The sequence below is a fragment of the Schistocerca cancellata genome, chromosome 8 (assembly GCF_023864275.1).
Source record: "Schistocerca cancellata isolate TAMUIC-IGC-003103 chromosome 8, iqSchCanc2.1, whole genome shotgun sequence".
NCBI classification, from domain to species: Eukaryota; Metazoa; Arthropoda; class Insecta; order Orthoptera; family Acrididae; genus Schistocerca; species Schistocerca cancellata.
The window spans coordinates 529,039,203-529,061,765 of NC_064633.1; the positions used below are offsets into that span (position 1 = coordinate 529,039,203).

Sequence of the window (22,563 nt, forward strand, 5' to 3'; positions counted from 1 at the left end):
CGCTACGTGCTGTTCACATCCAGCTGCCGCTGCCCAACACTACAATGGCAGACAACAATGCAAACTAGCCACAGACTGCACACAGCACAGCCAGTGATTTTCATATAGAGCGCTACGTAACGTTGCCAATAAGAAAACATACACAGCCTACTTACACACTACTACAGCCTACGTTACATCAGGAACGACTGACATAAACTGTGATGTCTTCCGGTTGGACATTAAAGAACATACAACTGCACCACGCACGTTTAATTTCGTAATCCGCCGTTTAAGAGTATAGCCAGCACGGTAGAAAATTCTAACACAAAACAATACCGACATACAACGAGAGCCGCTTATTGGGAAACAGAGCCCAACTCTGCTGTCAGTGCTTCAACCTGACATTACTAGCGCCGGCGCGCTACTTACGTGTTCAGATACTAAGGTGGGGTAAATGTAGACATACACGTTCGCGTTACCAGACGTGATGTTCTAGTAACCGAAATCTCCGTCTACATCTATACAGATACTCCGAAAGCCACCGTACGGTGCGTGGCGGAGAGCACCCTGTAGCACTACTTGTCTTTTCCTTTCCTGTTCCACTCGCAAATAGAGCGAGGGAAAACCGACTGCCTATATGCCTCCGAATGAGCCCTAATTTCTCGTATCTTATCTCCGTAGTCCTTACGCTCAATGTATGTTAGCGGCAGTAGAATCGTTCGGCAGTCAGCTTCAAATGCCTGTTCTCTAAATTTTCTCAACAGTATTTCTCGAAAAGAACGTCGCCTTCCCTCCATGGATTCCGTTTTGAATTCCGGAAGCATCTCCGTAACACTTAATGTGTTGTTCAGACCTACCGGTAACAAATCTAGAAGCCCGCTTGTGAATTGCTTCGATGTATTCCTTCAATCCGTCCTGGTACGCGTCCCAAACATTCGATCAGTGCTCTAGAACAGGTCGCACCATCGTCCTATATGCCGTCTCCTTTACAGGTGAACCACTCTTTCCTACGATTCCCCCAATAAACCGAAGTCGAACACTCGTCTTTCCCACCACAGTTCCCACATGCTCGTTCCAGCTCATACTGCTTTGCAACGCTATGCTCAGATATATAAACGACTTGACTGTGACAGGGGAAACACTGGTAATGCTGTATCCGAACATAACAGTTTTGATTTTTCACTCATCCGCATTAACTTACATTTTTTTAACTATATATGACGGTAGTATCTGTTCCCGAAAGAACAGTTACCGTCAATGACCATGCAGCTTTGCTAGAAATGAAATGATAATTAAATAGACACCCTAGCTGCATGCAGGCGTTGATATACTTTATTGGGGACATGTTGAAAACGTGTGCCCCGACCGGGACTCGAACCCTGGATCTCCTGCTTACATGGCAGACGCTCTATCCATCTGAGCCACCGCGGGCACAGAGGATAGTGCGTCTGCAGGGACTTATCCCTTGAACGCTCCCCGTGAGATCCACATTCCCAACATGTCCACAACACTACATTCGTAGTGCGCCTAATAGATGTTTGCCCATCATACTCATTACTCGTGGCAGATTAATCTACCAAGTCCCGTACGAGTTCGGGCATAGCGTGTGCGTTCGCACAAGAAGGTCAAAGGCATGATCATTTACGGTAACTGTTCTTTCGGGAACAGATACTACCGTCATATATAGTTAAAAAAATATGGGTTCCCGGCCTTTGACCTTCTTGTGTGAACGCACACGCTATGCCCGAACTCGTACGGGACTTGGTAGATTAATCTGCCAAGAGTAATGAGTATGATGGGCAAACATCTATTAGGCGCACTACGAATGTAGTGTTGTGGACATGTTGGGAATGTGGATCTCACGGGGAGCGTGCAAGGGATAAGTCCCTGCAGACGCACTATCCTCTGTGCCCGCGGTGGCTCAGATGGATAGAGCGTCTGCCATGTAAGCAGGAGATCCCGGGTTCGTGTCCCGGTCGGGGCACATATTTTCAACATGTCCCCAATAAAGTATATCAACGCCTGCTTGCAGCTAGGGTGTCTATTTAATTATCATTTCATTAAATTTTTCCATGTTTAGGGCTAGCTGTCATTCATCGCACCAATTGAAAATCTTGTCTAAGTCGTCTTATAGCTTCCTACAGTCACTCAACTACGACACCTTACTATACACCGCGGCGCCATCAGCAAACAACTGCAGACTGCTGCCCATCCTGTTCACCGAATCATTTATGTATACAGAGAATAACGGCGGTCCTATCACACTTCCATGGGACTCAACTCAAGATAACCTTGTCTCCGATGATTACTCGCCGTCGAGGACAACATGCTATGTTCTATTGTTTAAGAAATATTTAAGGCACTCACATATCTATTAACTTATTCCACATGCTCCTACCTTCGTTAACAGCCTTCAATGTGGCACCGTGTCAAATGCTTTCCGGAAATCCAGAAACATGGACTCTCCTGTTGCCCTTCGTCCATAGTTCGCAGCATATCACGTGAGAGAAGGGCAAGTTGAATTTCGCACGAGCGATGCCTTCTGAAACCATGTTGATTCGTGGACATGAGCTTCTCAGTCTCAAGGAAGTTAAACGTTTTCCAAAAGAACAAGACGTTCTAATGCGAAACGAGCTGAAGAAAAGGCTGAAATGGCTAGTAGCGATATTTGGGAATCCACTATAAGCTATAGAAACTACTCGATTATTGTCCAGCCATAAACCTATCGAGAATTCTCCAAGTTGGTTTACCCGCTGAAACACTGAAGTGAAATGAAGACGTGTGGCACGATGTTCCGCGTTCTGTTCTTAGCGGAAGGCCGATATCTGATCGCTCTGGCTGGACAGGGACGGCGTTGTTTCGCATCGTGACGGACTCGTGAAAGTGAAGATGGCAGATATAGCGGTGAGAGGGCGGGGAAAGACGGCAAGCCCGTCCCATAACGATCGCCAGATACCGGGCTGCGGAAGCCGAGATTTCCAGTCCGAATAGTCAGCACTCCTGACGTTGACTAGTGGGCACCGCATGAAACGCATTTCTTCCTTTTTCTTAAGTTCATCATCTTGACTCATTTCATCCATCATTCACTTCTTTCTATTCCGTGCCAAAATATTAATTACTGTACGCTTGACGCACCAGTCTGCGTAACCTTCAATCTTAGATTTCGATTCCAATGACGCTTTCTAGCAGCCTACAGTTTTCGAGGTGAATGAGAGAGACAGAGAGAGGGAGGGAAACACACACACACACACACAGAGAGAGAGAGAGAGAGAGAGAAACCTTTATTCATAGATCTCTTTACTCGACAGTTTTACTTTGTTGTTGCTGTTGTGGTCTTCAGTCCTGAGACTGGTTTGATGCAGTTCTCCATGCTACTCTATCCTGTGCAAGCTTCTTCATCTCCCAGTACCTACCGCAACCTACATCCTTCTGAATCTGCTCAGTGTATTCATCTCTTGGTCTCCCTCAACGATTTTTACCCTCCACGCTGCCCTCCAATACTAAATTGGTGATCCCTTGATGCCTCAGAACATGTCCAACCAACCGATCCCTTCTTCTAGTCATGTTGTGCAACAAACTTCTCTTCTCACCATTCCTGTTCAATACTTCCTCATTAGTTAAGTGATCTACCCATCTAATCTTCAGCATTCTTATGTAGCACCACATTTCGAAAGCTTCTGTTCTCTTCATGTCCAAACTATTTATCGTCCACGTTTCACTTTCTTACATGGCTACACAAATACTTTCAGAAACGACTTCCTGACACTTAAATCTATACTCGATGTTAACAAATTTTTCTTCTTCAAAAACGCTTTCCTTGCCATTGCCAGGCTACATTTTATACCATCTCTACTTCGACCATCATCAGTTATTTTGCTCCCCAAATATAAAAAATCATCTACTACTATAAGTGTTTCCTTTCCTAATCTAATTCCCGCAGCATCACCCAATTTAATTCGACTACATTCCATTGTCCTCGTTTTGCTTTTGTTGATGTTCATCTTATATCCTCCTTTCAAGACACTGTCCATTCCGTTCAACTGCTCTTCCAGGTCCTTTGCTGCCTCTGACAGAATTACAATGTCATCGGCGAACCGCAAGGTTTTTATTTCTTCTCCATGGATTTTAATTCCTACTCCGAATTTTTCTTTTGTTTCCTTGACTGCTTGCTCAATATACAGATTGAATAACATCTGGGATAGGCTACAACCCTGTCTCATTCTCTTCCCAACCACTGTTTCCCTTTCATGTCCCTCGACTCTTATAACTGCCATCTGGTTTCTGTACGAATTATAAATAGCCTTTCGCTCCCTGTACTTTACCCCTGCCACCTTCAGAATTTGACAGAGAGTATTCCAGTCAACATTGTCAAAAGCTTTCTCTAAGTCTAAGTAGGTTTGCCTTACCTTAATCTAGCTTCTAAGCTAAGTCTTAGGGTCAGTATTGCCTCACGAGCTCCGATATTTCCACCGAGTCCAAAGTGATCTTCCCCGAGGTCGGCTTCTACTAGTTTTTCCATTCGTATGTAAAGAATTCGCGTTAGTATTTTGCAGCCGTGACTTATTAAACTGATAGTTCGGTAATTTTCGCATCTGTCAACACCTCGCTTCTTTGGGATTGGAATTATTATATTCTTCTTGAAGTCTGAGGGTATTTCGCCTGTCTCATACATCTTGCTCACTAAATGGTAGAGTTTTGTTAGGCCTGGTTCTCCCAAGGCTGTCAGTAGTTCTAATGAAACGGTGTCTACTCCTGAGGCCTTTTTCGAGTCAGGTCTTTCAGTGCTCTGTCAAACTCTTCACGCAGTATCATATCTCCCATTTCATCTTCATCTACAGCCTCTTCCATTTCCATAATATTGTCCCCAACTAAATCACTCTTGTATAGACCCTCTATATATTCCTTCCACCTTCCTGCTTTCCCTTCTTTGCTTAGAACTGGGTTTCCATCTGAGCTCTTGATATTCATACAAGTGGTTCTCTTATCTCCAAAGGTCTCTTTAATTTTCCTGTAGCCAGTATCTATCTTACCCCTAGTGAGATAAGCCGCTATATCCTTACATTTGTCCTCTAGTCATCCCTGCTAAGCCATTTTGCACTTCCTGTCGATCTCATTTTTGAGACGTTTGTATTCCTTTTTGCCTGTTTCATTTACTGCCTTTTTATATTTTCTCCTTTCATCAATTAAATTCAATATTTCTTCTGTTACCCAAGGATTTCTACTATCCCTCGTCTTTTTACCTACTTGATCCTCTGCTGTCTTCACTACTTCATCCACCAAAGCTACCCATTCTTCTTCTACTGTATTTCTTTCCCCCATTCCTGTCAATTGTTCCCTTATGCTCTCCCTGAAACTCTGAACAACCTCAGGTTTAGTCAATTTATCCAGGTCCCATCTCCTTAAATTCCCACCTTTTTGCAGTTTCTTCAGTTTTAATCTGCAGTTCATAACCAATAGATTGTGGTCAGAGTCCACATCTGCCCCTGGAAATATCTTACAATTTAAAACCTGCTTCCTAAATCACTGTCTTACCATTATATAATCTATCTGATACCTTCTTGTATCTCCAGGATCCTTCCATGTATACAACCTTCTTTTATGATTCTTGAACCAAGTGTTAACTATGATTAAGTTGTGATCTGTGCAAAATTCTACAAGGCGGCTTCCTCTTTCATTCCTTACCCTCAATCCATGTTCACGTACTACGTTTCCTTCTCTCCCTTTTCCTACTTTCGAATTCCAGTCAGCCATGACTATTAAATTTTCGTCTCCCTGCACTATATGAAAAATTTCTTTGATTTCATCATGTATTTCTTCAATTTCTTCGTCTTCTGCAGAGCGAGTTGTCATATAAACTTGTACTATTGTGGTATGCGTGGGCTTCGTATCTATTTGGGCCACAATAATGCGTTCACTATGCTGTTTGTAGTAGCTTAACCTCATTCCTATTTTCCTATTAAACCTACTCCTGCATTACCCCTATTTGATTTTGTGTTTATATCCCTGTAGTCACCTGACCAGAAGTCTTGTTCCTCCTGCTACCGAACTTCACTGATTCCCACTATACCTAACTTTAACCTATCCTTTTCCCTTTTTAAATTTTCTAACCTTCATGCCCGATTAAGGGATCTGACATTCCACGCTCCGATCCGTAGAACGCCAGTTTTCTTTCTCCTGATAACGACATCCTCTTGAGTAGTCCCCGCCCGGAGATCCTAATGGGGGACTATTTTACCTCCGGAATATTTTATCCAAGAGGACGCCATCATCATTTAACCATACAGTAAAGCTGCATTCCCTCGGGAAAAATTACGGCTGTAGTTTCCCCTTGCTTTCAGCCGTTCGCAGTACCAGCACAGCAAGATCATTTTGGTTAGTGTTACAAGGCCAGATCAGTCAATCACCCAGACTGTTGCCCCTGCAACTACTGAAAAGGCCGCTGCCCCTCTTCAGGAACCACACGTTTGTCTGGCCTCTCAACAGATACCCCTCCGTTGTGGTTGCACCTACGGTACGGCTATCTGTATCGCTGAGGCACGCAAGCCTCCTCACCAACGGTCCATGGTGCATGGGGAAGGAGTTTTACTTTTTATTTATTTAATCAGTACCTTGTCTGTTTATTTTATTGTTTTATGGCCTTTGACATACTACTGTGGCACAAACGCTGCCCACCTCCCAATTTTAAAGCTTACTAGACTGTTATTAAAGTATAACATTGCTGCTTTTGATCTACTTTGTCACCTTCCTTTACCTTCTCCGATTACAAGGCGTTGACTTGCTACACGAATAATCTTGATTTTTATGAATCCAAATTGCGTGTGAAGTAGACTTTTATCTCAGACCATCCTTACTTTTAACTTACATGGCTGCATAGCCAACGTAGGCGCTGTTTTATATCTACCCCTGCCTAGGAAGTTCATTTCATTACTGTATGGTCTCTTCGGTATAGAAATTAACTACAGGCACTGAAAAGCTGAAAGTTACCTTTTCAGCCTGTGTTATACGAGTTGATAAGATATGAATAAAATATTAAGAGTGAAACTACACAGTAAGTGAAGCTACTGTGTGAAACTACTCCCTCTTTACTTATTTGTATCGTTTTAAACACTGACGTACGGAATTTTCCCTAACAAAGACAACTCAAACTTAACCTTTTCATTTATTACCCACAATATACAAGCTTAACGCAATCTGACTGCTATACAGTGACAACATGGCTTCAAATAATTAACACAAAAGAATGTCTCTGAATTGCAAGAAATCCTAACAATAACCCACACTTTTTCAAAAGTCACTTACCTCACAGAAAATCTTCACAACACAAACTACAGCAATTACAGCAAGTAGAAACTGCAGCCAGATGAATGAAAAGATTCTGCTAGAGACTCTAACTACTAGGAGGCATATGGTTAGCAAAAGAAAGATTTCGTTGAAGAGCAAACATTGTATTTAGAAAATTTTACCTTATTCATATGACATCCAGTACCAAAAATTATATAGTTGTCAATAATTCCACTACCCAAACATTACCAACTACATCCATCCTCATTTTACAATGCATGTCCTACCAACACTGAGTCTCCATTAAGAAAATCATGTCCAAATCCTTCTCTGTCCACTTGCTAACTTCTAGCCCGTTCAACCACAAACTCCTCTGCCGATGTCGCAGAGAGCTGTCAGTGATACTAATACAGTCTATAGCGCCGACGACATACAAACATACAAACAGGCTAGAGACAAGAGATTTTCTTGCCAGTTGCTGCGCGAGTATTTTATAGTCTTCGACCAAGAGGCAAAATGGCAGATGTGTTTCATTATGAGTTCCAAGGTCGCAGAGATGCCATTGCAACTGAACCCATGAAGGAAACAGGAGTAGAACATAACGTCAAGATTAGTATGCGACGAGCACTTCACAGCGCCTTGCATCGCCTGGAGTATAGGTAACCTGAGTTTTTTACAGCGCCAGACTGTCGGTGAGTCATACCATTCCAGTCTTCGGGAGCAATACAGAGCGCGATGCCTAAACAATGGGAAGATGGGAGATCTTGAGACGGAAATTATGTCCCTCACGCCCGTAGCGGCAAAATGGCCTATCCCACCACTTCGATTGTGACAAGCCTACTACGATTATGGTGTAAGACATGTAAAAAATTAAAATGCATTAAACAGAAACTGTTTTGAAAGCGTGTGATATTGTTATCACAAAATCCATTTTGATCCTACATTTTAGCAAATAAAGTCTCTGGGAGGAGGAAATAGATGAACAGTGGTAGTCAGTAAATCGTCTTCAACAACATGAACATGACTCTAGAACTGTACGCGCAACCACTCTACAGGTAACACTTCCAACGAAACAAAAACACTTAGTGAAAGAAAATATTTGCAACAGCCGCAAGGAGCAGAACCTCATCACTATGCAGTCCAACCTCAAGTTCTCCCAGCGAACAATCTCATGCCGCTTTAACTTTTACCAGTACAGTATTTGCGACTAAAGCTGAATGCCGGTAAAGTAGTGAAAAATGTTATCAGTTTGATTGTAGTTGACCTCCTACCAGATGCATCACAAAGGCTTTATAGAATAATGGATGTACAGCTATATATGATAGCTTCTTCTTTTAATACTATCATGATTTGAGTAAGTGCTGTCGTGTTTCTAAACTGTTCAACTGTATCGTAATGATGTATCATAATGACAATGCAGACTCTTAATAGTTATAAAGAATATAATGAATTGGGAAATTGAGATGCGAATCACGAAAACTAATATGAAAAATGACTCGTGTTGGGCACCAAAATGTAATAAGTTCAGAACTTTGCTATGCAGATAAAGGAAATTAATGTGCATATCGCCCGTGTATAAAACAAATTAATTGTAGGATTAAAACAAGGAAACATTTACATTTATTTCCGTGTTACTAGTTTCACTGGACATAGACACAACTCAGTAATTCAGTAAGTGAGAGGTGGGGGGAGGGGGAGTTAATTGTGTCATTTCACCATCCGACAGAGTCCAATTTATATGGACGCTTGTATGGCAGTAGCTAAGTTTGTGCTACCCGTCGTTGTTTGTGTGGCAGTGGGTCGTCAGCCGGCAGCTTTCATCTTACATGTGTGGATTTGTGGCTACACCCTGAGTGGCTTAACACGTTGCTTCTTCCACACTGGCTAACTGAAATTCTCAGATAGAGCATGGCTTCAGCAGCTGACATGGTGTTCCTTTGCTCGTGTTCTCGCTGACTATTGTCTGTGGTAAGTGTCTCGCAGAAATGGTATTAGTGTAATGTTTACGCAGATCAGCCAGAAAATTATAACCACCTACCTAACAGCCGGCATGTCCACCTTTGGCATAGATAACGCGTCGTGGCATGTAAGTGATGTTGCCTTGATAGGTCGGCGGAGGGAGTTGGCACCACATCTGCACACATACCTCACCGGATAACTGTAAATTCCAGGGAGCGGGGCGATGAGCTCAGACGCCATGTTCAATCACATCGCAGGTGTGTTCGCTCAGATTCAGATCTGGTGAACTGAGGGGGGCAGCACATCAATTGGAACTCGACACTGTGGCGCATTATCTTTTTGAAAAATGCCACTGCCGTCGGAAAACATGATCGTCATGAAGGAGTGTATGTGGTTTGCACCCAGCGTACAATATTCCTTGGCTGTCACTGTGCCGTGCACGAGCTCCACTGGACCCGTGGTTGCCAACGGGAATGTTCTCCAGAGCATAATGGAGCCACCGCCAGGTTGTCTCCATCCCGCAGTACAGGTGTCGAGGAGCTGTTATCCTGGAAGACGTCGGATTCGGGCCCTCCCATTGGCATGATGAAGGACGTCTCGGGATTCATCAGATCATGCAACGGCCGGTCGGACTGGACGAGCGGTTCTAGGCGCTACAGTCTGGAACAGCGCGACCCCTACGGTCGCAGGTTCGAATCCTGCCTCGGGCATGGATGGGTGTGATGTCCTTAGGTTAGTTAGGTTTAAGTAGTTCTAAGTTCTAGGGGACTGATGACCTCATAAGTTAAGTCCCATAGTGCTCAGAGCCACTTGAAACATTTTTAGATCATGCAACGCTGTGCCACTGCGCCGATGTCCAGTGCCGATGGTCACGTGCCCATTTCAGTCATAGTTGCTGATGTCGTGATGTTAACATTGGCACATGCATGGGTCGTCGATTGTGGAGGCCCATCATTTGGAAGGTTTGGTGCACTGTGTGTTCAGATGCACGTATACTTTCCCCAGCATTAAAGTCTGATGTTAGTTTCGCCACAGTCCGCCACCTGTCCTGTTTTACCAGTCTGCCCACAAAGCAAGTGGCGCAGTGGTTAACACACTGGACTCTCATTCGGGAGGACGAAGGTTCAAACCTGCGTCGGGCCACTCCAGTTTAGATTTTTGTGATCTCCCTAAATCGCATCAGGCAAATACTAGGATGGTTCCTTTGAATGGAAACGACCGACTTCCTTCCCCATCTTTTCCTAATCCGATGGGACCAATGACCTCACTGTTTGGTCCCCTCCCCCAAATCAACCAACCTACCAACCAGTCTGCCCAGCCTGTGATGTCCGGCATATGTTACGATGGGTGGCCCTCAACCTCACGAGGCCTGTACGTGGTTTCACCTTGGTTTCGTCACGTGTTGAAGACACTCACCATAGCACTCCCCGAACACCTGACAAGTCGTGTAGTTTCCGAAATGATCGTGCCGAGCCTCCAGGCCATCACAGACAGCCCTCGGTCAAACTCAGAATATTACATGCACCTCGTGTGTGTCTGACTAGTAGTTATTCCTCGTCAGGTGACGCTGCTTCCGCCTGGATGGGTTTATATCGATAGTAGGTCAGTGGTCATAATGTTCTGGCTGATCAGTGTAGAGTCTGAGATCAGCTATGGAAGTGTGGACAAATGCTTAAAGATCCAAGTACTGGACTGCGTGGCAGTCCATTTGACATGTAGTGAAAAAGAAATATATCAAAAAGTGACAGACATCAGAATGAAAGCAGGGATCTGATGCAAAGTCTGGAGACTGAGTTGACAACAGGTTGGAATGCCTTCAGAGTACGAACCCAGGGTCTCTTCTGTTTCCTCTGCCTACCTACTCACCTCTCATGTCTGTCTGCTGCCTCCCCACTGTCTCCTTGCTAGCTGCAGCTTCTCCACTGACCAGCCGACTATCTCTTGAATACTTCTGCCTGGCAGTTTTGTCCATGGTCTCCCACTCTATGCCCACCAGCGCACTGAATTTCGTGTCGTATTATCTTGTTCTTTGTGGGGTAAAATTTGCAGTCCTGATGATACGTAACCAATCCCCCCCCCCCAGTCTTGAAGCGGGCTGAAAATTACCGATAGTACAGTGGCTGGCTTGTAAGGTGGGATCTCTTACCTCGTTCTCACACTATTCCTCGTCATAGCAGGTCCCAGCATTGGCTACAATCTCTCCAGCGATTTGCTCCTGACTACATAATACTTCAAGTGTTTGTCTGCATTTTTGAGTTTTCAAGAAACCAACCACCGAACAACAAGTAAAATGTTTGCAACAGGAATGCCTGTGCTTCAGTCAAGTGTCCCAAGTTGCTATTTTTTTTATTCATTATTAAACCTGCTCCTGCAATACCCCTACTCTAACCTACCTGCCCGATTAAGGGATCTGACATTCCACGCTCCGTAGAACGCCAGTTTTCTTTCTCCTGATAACGACGTCCTCCTGAGTAGTCCCCACCCGTAGATCCGAATGGGGGACTATTTTACCTCCGGAATACTTTACCCAAGAGGACGCCATCATCATTTAACCATACAGTAAAGCTGCATGCCCTCGGGAAAAATTACGACTGTAGTTTCCCCTTGCTTTCAGCCATTCGCATTACCAGCACAACAAGGCCGTTTTGGTTTGTGTTACACGGCTAGATCAGTCACTCACCCGGACTGTTGCCCCTGCAACTACTGAAAAGACTGCCGCCGCTCTTCAGGAACCACACGTTTGTCCGGCCTCTCTAGAGATACCCCTTCGTTGTGGTTGCACCTACGGTACGGCTATCTGTATCGCTGAGGCACGCAAGCCGCCCCACCAACGGCAAGGTCCATGATTCACGGGAAGGTTCCTCTTGATTACTGAATTCAGAGAGAAAATATTCCTGTGCATCTGTGCACTACTTGACCATAAAACAATGGTTCATCAAAAACCCTGCAGCAGCAACCTGGTGATGCGTAATTATGGCTACTTTTGAATGAAAGTTTCGTAACCGTGTAAATGACTGCTCTTTTTAAGATATAATCTTATAAATGTATTTAGGAATGTTTTAACTGTATCTCTTTCTTTTAACAAAATGCTGTTATAGTTTCTAAGAAAGACATGAAAGGCTTCACGTTTCGTGTGTTCAAAAATGGTTCAAATGGCTCTGAGCACTATGGGAGTTAACATCTATGGTCATCAGTCCCCTAGAACTTAGAACTACTTAAACCTAACTAACCTAAGGACAGCACACAACACCCAGTCATCACGAAGCAGAGAAAATCCCTGACCCCGCCGGGAATCGAACCCGGGACGTTTCGTGTGTGATGTGTTTCCGGTATTGAGGTAAATGACTGAATCATTTATTTCTTTAGTGACTGCTTATCTACAATGAGAAATACTACAAAAAGAAATATCATTCGATGACTATTTCTGAGAAATGTAGACTCAACGGAAATAACATCAATGAAGTATTCGACAGTGAACTTGTTGAGTAGTCTGATTTGTTCGCACACTGAAATAACAGTCGCAGTACACAAATGACTTACTTCATAAACTGTCCATGCCATGCCAGAATCCACCAGAGCCCAAAGCAGAACGAAATAGTTTAATGAGGATGTGCAGGGAATCAAAGCCAAGTCGTCATATGCAGTAACAAAGTGCTGGTCATTAACTGGTCAAAGATCCTAAGTGTCATACGGTGGTTGATGTGGACCACATAAACTGGGTATGAGCTGTGACTGAGGGCACCATTGGACATTTTGTTAGTGCCTCCTTGTGTGGGTCACAGTGTGGGTCACCGATTGTGCTTAGTTGTAAGTATCGATATCTGAGATGAAACCCGGATCACCGTTAGGCCAGGACAAAACAATTATAAAATGCAGTATCTGTGGTTAATAAATATTGTGAGGATGCATATTACACGGTGACAATTTCAAGCAGGAAAAGAAGCATGTAAGGAAAGTACTAGTGAGATTGCGTTACCTGATGATATATTAAAGAGATTTAGTGTAATTATTCGATTAAAATACACTGGACCCTTGACGTGTCGTCCAAAGATCGTGGTGGCACACAAACGTAGCGAATGCATATCGATGCCGCAGACGTTAGCGATGTCCCACTGCAATCCACACTGACGAATGGGAGAAGCTTAAGAAGATACGCTCTCTGTCTCAGACAGCAGTTCCCTCGCTCGGAAGTCAATATAGAGCCGAGTATGGAAGCGTGATGTCCCAGTTCGTGACCTCATGTGAAACAGTCAACATCATCGAGCAGGATTGTTCAAAATGTTCAAATGTGTGTGAAATCTTATGGGACGTAACTGCTAAGGTCATCAGTCCCTAAGCTTACACACTACTTAACCTAAGTTATCCTAAGGACAAACACACACACCTATGCCCGAGGGAGGACTCGAACCTCAACCGGGATCAGCCGCACAGTCTATGACTGCAGCGCCCTAGACCGCTCGGCTAACGAGCAGGATTAAAGCGTTATTCACGTCTCAGAAGTAAATGTGCCTTTGTAAATGTTGAACATTATACTTTAAGGCAAGAGTTTGATAATTAGTGCATCAAGTGATACTGTCTAATGTCAGTTGTAAATCATCAAGCACTCCTGCGGCAAACGGTTGTATCGAGTTAAGTAAATCTTTTTATTCATTTATGTAATAAAGTGAACTAATATTTCATACGTTTTAGCTCCAGCAAGCCGTCTCCTAGAGCAATCAGAGAACCCACAGTTACAGCAGGCCGATCGTAGTTCCATCTGGTTGTAACAGTTAAAACTCCTTACTCAGTCTCATCAGCATTAATAATGATGTGTTGAATGTCTTGGGACCGCCGTTGCTATCATGGCGTCACGTAACCATACTCGCGTGTGAGTGTAGAGACATGTAGCAGAAGACACGGAAGTGTCGACAATTCCCACGGACCGCGAGGGGCGACCTCCAGACGCCTGGATGTGGCCAACACGTGGCAGACGGGCTGTGACTGTGAGAATCTCCGGACCGGCGTTCGTTAGCCCGTCTCGAGACTTCTTCCCGACTTTCAAGGAAAACGGGCCCTCTCTGATTTACGCAGCACTTTGCTTTCACGGAGAGGTCTTTCCACGCCGGTGCCTTTGTGGAACTGAAGGTTGCCACGAATCTAAATCCAGGCTGTCTAGTTCTGCCGGAGAGCAGCTTGCCTCGTGTTTTGCATGACGCTATGAACAACATCGTGGCAATAGGTAGGAGCAACGTAGGTCACAGTAAACAGCTACCATACAATTGTCAGCATTTGTTATTTATGGAAAATGCTTGTTGGCACGTATTGTGTGAAGGATATCATCAGATATTGAGAGTCAACATGCCTCCAGAAAACTAGGCAGGGAGAGCAACGGAACAGCATTGCAGGAAAGAAACGGAACCACCTGAGATTTTCAGACGATTCAATGATCTCAAACAGGCCAGATAAATAACAAAAGATCAAAGAACAAATCAGAGAAGAAAGTCATCAAGCTTACCGACATATTAACAAATCTCAAAACCAACGAACCACTGTTAGAGATGAATAAGATCCATCTTGAATATACATGATGAAATACCTAAAACTTGGACCGCATGTATTGCATATATGGAAAGTGCTGTTGATGTGCGGTTTTCACTTAATGGACTGGTAGCTAATAAAGTGATTGTAATATACTTAAAAGTGAATTTTTTGTGCAAACATACACTTTTTGGATCTGTTGGGTTGGCAGAAGAGCCAACACCGTGTTACTAGAGGAGACCGAAATGCACGCGTTTTAGCTCACGCAGGCTGGCTCGAGGAGGGAAGAACTATACTGACGTGAGGTCTGCAACATGACAAGGAATTAGAATGCAGAAAGCGGACGTAATTAGTTTGATACTTAACTTTAATCCATTAATGATGAACGTCGCTCTTGACGGTACATGATTCACAATATTATCTGTCAGAATACATTCGTAGTAACTGAATATGGCGCCTTGCTAGGTCGTAGCAAATGACGTAGCTGAAGGCTATGCTAAACTATCGTGTCTGCAAATGAGAGCGTATGTAGGCAGTGAACCATCGCTAGCAAAGTCGGCTGTACAACTGTGACGAGTGCTAGGGAGTCTCTCTCGACTAGACCTGCCGTGCGGCGGCGCTCGGTCTGCAATCACTGATAGTGGCGACACGCGGGTCCGACGTATACTAACGGACCGCGGCAGTTTTAAAGGCTACCACCTAGCAAGTGTGGTGCCTGGCGGTGACACCACACTAACAATGCCTACTAAGATTAAAAAACTAAAATTAAGGTAAATTAGAATGACAGTGGTGTTTGTTGCAGGTTTTAAGTGCGGGTCGTTTACAAGATATCGTATGTTGAAAAGTTTCCACATCTACACTTCTTTGTGCCATTCAATCACCGTTGTTACTAGGTATGATGTTGTTAGGTTTGCTCACAGAGTGGTTGTGTGTTCCTTGAGTGCAGCCGGCCGAAGTGGCCGAGCGGTTCTAGGCGCTACAGTCTGGAACCCATAACCGCTACGGTCGCAGGTTCGAATCCTGCCTCGGGCATGGGTGTTTGTGATGTCCTTAAGTTATTTAGGTTTAAGTAGTTCTAAGTTCTAGGGGAGTGATGACCTCAGAAGTTAAGTCCCATAGTGCTCATAGCCATTTGAACCATTTGAACCTTGAGTGCACTGCGATTTGTTCAAAAAATGGTTCTGAGCACTATGCGACTTAACTTCTGAGGTCATCAGTCGCCTAGAACTTAGAACTAATTAAACATAACTAACCTAAGGACATCACACACATCCATGCCTGAGGCAGGATTCGAACCTGCGACCGTAGCGGTCACGCGGTTCCAGACTGAAGCGTCTAAACCGCACGGCCACATCGGCCGGCTGCGATTTATTAATCATACTCTAAGCAAATGAGAAGCTGCCTCTGGCCCTTGTTCAAACAGTGTTTTTTTAACACACTTTTGCACACTGCCGAGCATTTCGTCTTTCTGCCGCGACTTCGAAGTCAGTGTCTGATTCTAAACAGACATTAACACCGACTGATGCACGGCCTCTCACAGGAAACTATACCTTTGCACCTTGTAAATCATATTCTTACAGTCGATAGCATAACATTGAATGATTTTAAATAAAGGACAGCCACAACACAAGGAAAGTAGAAGAGCCTGCTGGCGTTGTAGCGACTTGTAGTGTGTGACACTCCAATCAGTAGGTCGTGAATGGACGATGTGATTTACCAGTTCAGAAAAAGCTGACGTACTCACGGTGTGCCGCACGGGGTAGCCGCGAGGTCTTGTGCGCCTTGCCACGGTTCGCGCGGCTCCCCCCGTCGGAGGTTCGAGTCCTACCTCGGACATTGGTGTGTGTGTTGTCCTTAGCGTAAGTTAGTTTAAGTTAGATTAAGTAGTGTGTAAGCCTAGGGACCGATGACCTCAGCAGTTTGGTCCCATAGGAACTTAACACAAATTTCCAAATACAATTTGTGTTTGGAGAGTGTAGGAAGAATGTCGTTCCTTGAGTGCACTGCGATTTGCTAGTCAGTTAGTGTGTGACAGTCCAAGCAGTAGGTCGTGAATGGACGATGCGATTTACAAGTGCAGAAAAAGACGACACACTCGTGGTGTATGGAGAGTGTAGGAAGAATCCAGCTCGTTCTTGTACGGTGTGTGCGGCAAGATATCGCAAAAGACGTCTATCATCCCGGCAGTTACTTACCAACCTCTTCAGTAAGTTACGTAAAAGTAGTAGTGCAACACCAAGATAACGAAAGAGAAAGAAACAAGTGATGATAGAAGAGGGGGAAATTAATGTTCTTGCTGCTGTTAGAGTTGATCCGTATATTGGCTCCCGCACAATCCCACGAAGAAGTGGCACGAGTCAGGCAAGTGTCCTACGCTTTGTCCATCGACATCAGATCTGGTTCAAATGGCTCTGAGCACTATGGGACTCAACTGCTGTGGTCATAAGTCCCCTAGAACTTAGAACTACTTAAACCTAACTAACCTAAGGACATCACACACATCCATGCCCGAGGCAGGATTCGAACCTGCGACCGTAGCGGTCGTGCGGTTCCAGACTGCAGCGCCTTTAACCGCTCGGCCACTTCGGCCGGCGACATCAGATCTCTCTCCATCAATCGCTGCATAGAAACGGTTATGTGAGTAGTGGTAACTTCTGTACACTGGGATTAAGACGGGATACTCGAGATGTATGATGTATCTTGTTTAGTGTTTTATCCACATTTATCAATCATGGACACGTAAATACTCGAAACATGCGCTATTGGGCTGTTGACAATACTCGTTGTCTTCGTCAGGTGGAACGTCAGCGTCCGTGGAGTGTAATTGCGTGGTTTGGGGTAGTCAACCATCAGCTCATAGGCGCGTTTTTCATAATGGAAAAAATAAATGCTCACAAGTATCGCAGCCTCTTAGCAGACCATCTTCTACGGATGCTAGAACACGTTCCTCTGCAGACTCGGAGGAACCTGTGGTTCAAATGGCTCTAAGCACTATGGGACTTAACAGCTGAGGTCATCAGTTCCCTAAACTTAGAACTACTTAAACCTAACTAACCTAAGGACATCACACACATGCAGGATTGGAACCTGCGATCTTAGCAGCAGCGTGGTTCCGGAATGAAGCGCCTAGAACCGCTCGGCCACCGCAGCCGGCGAACTTGTGGTACCAACATGGTAGCCGTCCAGCTCATAGTGCACGGAGTACTACATGTCTTCACGAGTTGAATCCAAATCGTATGATTGGACGCAGATGACCTGTACCTTGAGCGCCCCATTCCTCGGATTTGACGCCCGTAGACTTCTTTCTGTGGGGAAAACTGAAAGACGCTACCTACAAGGGCACACCACCTATACCCGACGATACGCAATGACGTATTACTACAGCCTGCTCGGACATCTCCACTGAAATGCTAGCATGTGTGGTTCAAATGGCTCTGAGCACTATGGGACTCAACTGCTGTGGTCATAAGTCCCCTAGAACTTAGAACTACTTAAACCTAACTAACCTAAGGACAGCACACAACACCCAGCCATCACGAGGCAGAGAAAATCCCTGACCCCGCCGGGAATCGAACCCGGGAACCCGGGCGTGGGAAGCGAGAACGCAACCGCACGACCACGAGATGCGGGCTAGCATGTGTGCAACGGTCGTTCCCTACCAGACTGGAAAGGTGTATTCTTGCTGCCGGTGGTCATTTTCAACACAACATGTGATGGTCAATTGTCTCGTTACTGGTCAGGATGCACATAACTAGTGTGTGAACTTGTTCTTTAGTGGGTCCTACCATAGGTATTGTACAAATGTCGGTGTGGGAACTTTTCAAAATACGGTATCTTCTAAACGACTCGAACTACAATCGTGCAACACACACTGACATTCTAATGTACACTACTTTTAGTTTGCTAATGTCGATAGGCATTGTTCCATTTAAAATTACTTTCTAAGTATTATTACAGTCTGTTGATTGGCTAACAATACCAGCCCCTGACTACTAACCCTTTCTGTGGAAATAGGACTTTCCATTCAATAGGACTTTCCATTCCGCAATATCTGTGGTGCAAGTTTTTGGTGATTCATCCTGTATATATTAGAATACATGCCTTGGAAAATTTCTATCATTAAGCAGCAGTCAGTCACTGAAAACTGATTCCCTTGTTAAGAATACGTGGTAAAAGTGTTTTAGGCTTGAGAGTGCCTAAAAAAAATTATCTTCAATCCATCTATCAACCATACTCCCAAATACCTTGTCCAAAAAGTTTCCAGACTGGCTTACTAAAAGTAGAAAAAAGTGAAGGTGGTGGTTTCATTCATTCGGATATTCTATATAGTTTCCCGTCACTTGAGTACAACGCGCAGAACGTTCATACGTCCTTGTGGAACTGTCAGAAAAGTCCTCTTTTGGGATATTGTTCAGTTCGCGTGTTGCATTGGCTTGAATGACGGTTACGTGGTCAAAACTTTGACACTTCATGTGTGCTTATGCTCCTTGTCTTTTTGTGGTTGGTTCGTACTGATAACACAGTCTCATCACCCGCAATTATCTTTTCCAGAAAATACAGGGTGTTTCAAAAATGACCGGTATATTTGAAACGGCAATAAAAACTAAACGAGCAGCGATAGAAATACACCGTTTGTTGCAATATGCTTGGGACAACAGTACATTTTCAGGCGGACAAACTTTCGAAATGACAGTAGTTACAATTTTCAACAACAGATGGCGCTGCAAGTGATGTGAAAGATATAGAAGACAACGCAGTCTGTGGGTGCGCCATTCTGTACGTCGTCTTTCTGCTGTAAGCGTGAGCTGTTCACAACGTGCAAGTGAGCTGTGGACAACATGGTTTATTCCTTAGAACTGAGGATTTTTCTGGTGTTGGAATTCCACCTCCTAGAACACAGTGTTGTTGCAACAAGACGAAGTTTTCAACGGAGGTTTAATGTAACCAAAGGACCGAAAAGCGATACAATAAAGGATCTATTTGAAAAATTTCAACGGACTGGGAACGTGACGGATGAACGTGCTGGAAAGGTAGGGCGACCGCGTACGGCAACCACAGAGGGCAACGCGCAGCTAGTGCAGCAGGTGATCCAACAGCGGCCTTGGGTTTCCGTTCGCCGTGTTGCAGCTGCGGTCCAAATGACGCCAACGTCCACGTATCGTCTCATGCGCCAGAGTTTACACCTCTATGCATACAAAATTCAAACGCGGACTGCACGAACAGTTCGACGACGTTTGCAGCAGCATGGACTATCAGCTCGGAGACCATGGCTGCGGTTACCCTTGACGCTGCATCACAGACAGGAGCGCCTGCGGTGGTGTACTCGACGACGAACCTGGGCGCACCAATGGCAAAACGTCATTTTTTCGGATGATCCAGGTTCTGTTTACAGCATCATGATGGTCGCATCCTTGTTTGGCGACATCGCGTCATTGGAAGCGTGTATTCGTCATCGCCATACTGGCGTATCACCCGGCGTGATGGTATGGTGTGCCATTGGTTACACGTCTCGGTCATCCCTTGTTACATTTCAGATGTGTTACGACCCGTAGCTCTACCCTTGATTCGATCCATGCGAAACCCTACATTTCAGTAGGATAATGCACGACCGCTTGTTGCAGGTCCTGTACGGGCCTTTCTGGATACAGAAAGTATTCGACTGCTGCCCTGGCCAGCACATTCTCCAGATTTCTTACCAATTGAAAACGTCAATGGTGGCCGAGCAACTGGCTCGTCACAATACGCCAGTCACTACTCTTGATGTGCTGTGGTATCATGTTGAAGCTGCATGGGGAGCTGTCCCTGTCACGCCATCCAAGCTGTGTTTGACTCAATGCCCAGGCGTATCAAGGCCGTTATTACGGCCAGAGGTGGTTGTTCTGGGTACTGATTTCTGAGGATCTATGCACCCAAATTGCGTGAAAATGTAATCACATGTCAGTTCTAGTATAATATATTTGTCCAATGAATACCAGTTTATCATCTGCATTTCTTCTTGGTGTAGCAATTTTAATGGCCAGTATGTTCATCTCCAGGGTGACTTTTGAATAATAAATATGTAGACACGAAGAACAAAGATGTACAATGTTAATAACGTCTGTGGTATCTGACAAGTTGTAATAGTTTTGACATAAAAAATTTGGAGGCATTATTTGTCAGCACGGCCTCGTAGTAAAGGCCGGTATCCTCGTGTCGTCGTTTACATGTGGGCGTCAAGGTGAGCGTGACAGACTTGGCACACACTTTTTTCTCTTTTGCAAAACATTCTGGAGAATGCCTTGAAAACACTTGATGTAGAGATGTTACTCCACTGCGGTGACACTACAGCGTATAACAGCTTACCATTTAAGGCTACCTGCTCGTTACTGATTGGTCAAATGCTCATCTGTTTTGTACAGTTGTTAGTCCAAGCTGCTACCGTAGTTAGTGTGCCGACGTCATTTACTCGCCAGGAATAAATGTTGTTTACAGATGTCGGTCAAAGCTGCTACCGTAGTTAGTGTGCTGACGTCACTTATATGCCAGGAATAAAATCAGTCTCGGAACTTTTCGGATGGTCGGTGTATATGGCTCTCAGACATGGGTTGTCAGACAGAAAACTGGAATCAGAGGGGCAGATAGGGTATCCGAAAGTAGGACGTTAAACATAGTATGAAGAGACAGGACAGGAAATAAAGATTGAGAAACAAACATGAGAAATTAATGCACTGACCCATGCCAAACACTAAAATGTCAAAAGGTGAGTCGTGACATAGTAAGATATGATGACGACAGATGGAGCAAATTAGCAACAGAATGGCCGCCGCTGGAAAGAAAAAGGGGGAAAGGAACACTAAGAAAGAAAACGTTGATTTAGTTGCGGCTATATCGAGGGCTACCACAGCACAGGGAGACTATTACGAAGATTTGGGAAGGACGTTTGCCCAACAGTGGAACACTTATGCAACAACAGGAACTAAGAGCTGGTTAGGACATGTTTCTTTATCTATTTCTACATGCGATCAAATAAATTTAGGTACATCGCAATCGTTATGATGATAAATAGAAATATAGTATTCGCAAGAAGCTAACAACATTTTTATTATCATTTATGGAAATGACTACTGTATTAAATGCTACTAAAAGGTTAGTGAATTGATATCTATCCTAATGGCAAAGTGTGTTGAAATTACGCATGCATTGAGAGTTATATCGTGTGGTACACGGAGCAGACGTAGATCTGTCAGCTATGCGTGTCGAACGTAGTGAGCCCGAAAAGTAGTCACACGGTGAAAAGCGGCAAGTTATAAAGATCATGCTGTAACATAAACACCACAGTATGAAATACAAATGAGATCTTTTTTCTTTGCGCCGGCCGGAGTGGCCGTGCGGTTCTAGGCGCTACAGTCTGGAACCGAGCGACCGCTATGGTCTCAGGTTCTTATCCTGCCTCGGGCATGGATGTGTGTGATGTCCTTAGGTTTAATTAGTTCTAAGTTCTAGGCGACTGATGACCTCAGAAGTTAAGTCGCATAGTGCCTAGAGCCATTTTATTTTTCTTTGCTTCAGTATGTAAAATGTTTTGTAATATTAAAAACGTTAATACCGTTCATACTTACAGAAAACAAAATATATAAAGTTTGTAAATTATTGTTATGATGATCAACTAATCTCGCGCTAAAGAACAATAGAAGAAGCACCATGGTTGGAGGTACTGGTAGGACGAGGTGAATGTAATAAGCATACGATCCTAGCAAGAATTTATTATGTGTAGTCACACAAGGTGTGTAGTAACAGGAATATAATGATTCCTCACGAGAAAGCTGGACGTGTGTTACTGAAGCA

The 22,563-nt window shown here is 44.3% G+C and overlaps 2 non-coding genes across 2 annotated transcripts; one reads left to right on the forward strand and one right to left on the reverse strand.

Annotated features, from left to right (window-relative positions):
- Positions 1-1,339: 1,339 nt before the first annotated feature.
- Positions 1,340-1,414, reverse strand: Trnat-ugu (transfer RNA threonine (anticodon UGU)). Its single transcript has one exon. It is a non-coding gene; the product is annotated as a tRNA-Thr (tRNA).
- A 477-nt stretch (positions 1,415-1,891) lies between these two features.
- Trnat-ugu (transfer RNA threonine (anticodon UGU)) lies at positions 1,892-1,966 on the forward strand. Its single transcript has one exon. It is a non-coding gene; the product is annotated as a tRNA-Thr (tRNA).
- The last annotated feature ends 20,597 nt before the right edge of the window (positions 1,967-22,563 follow it).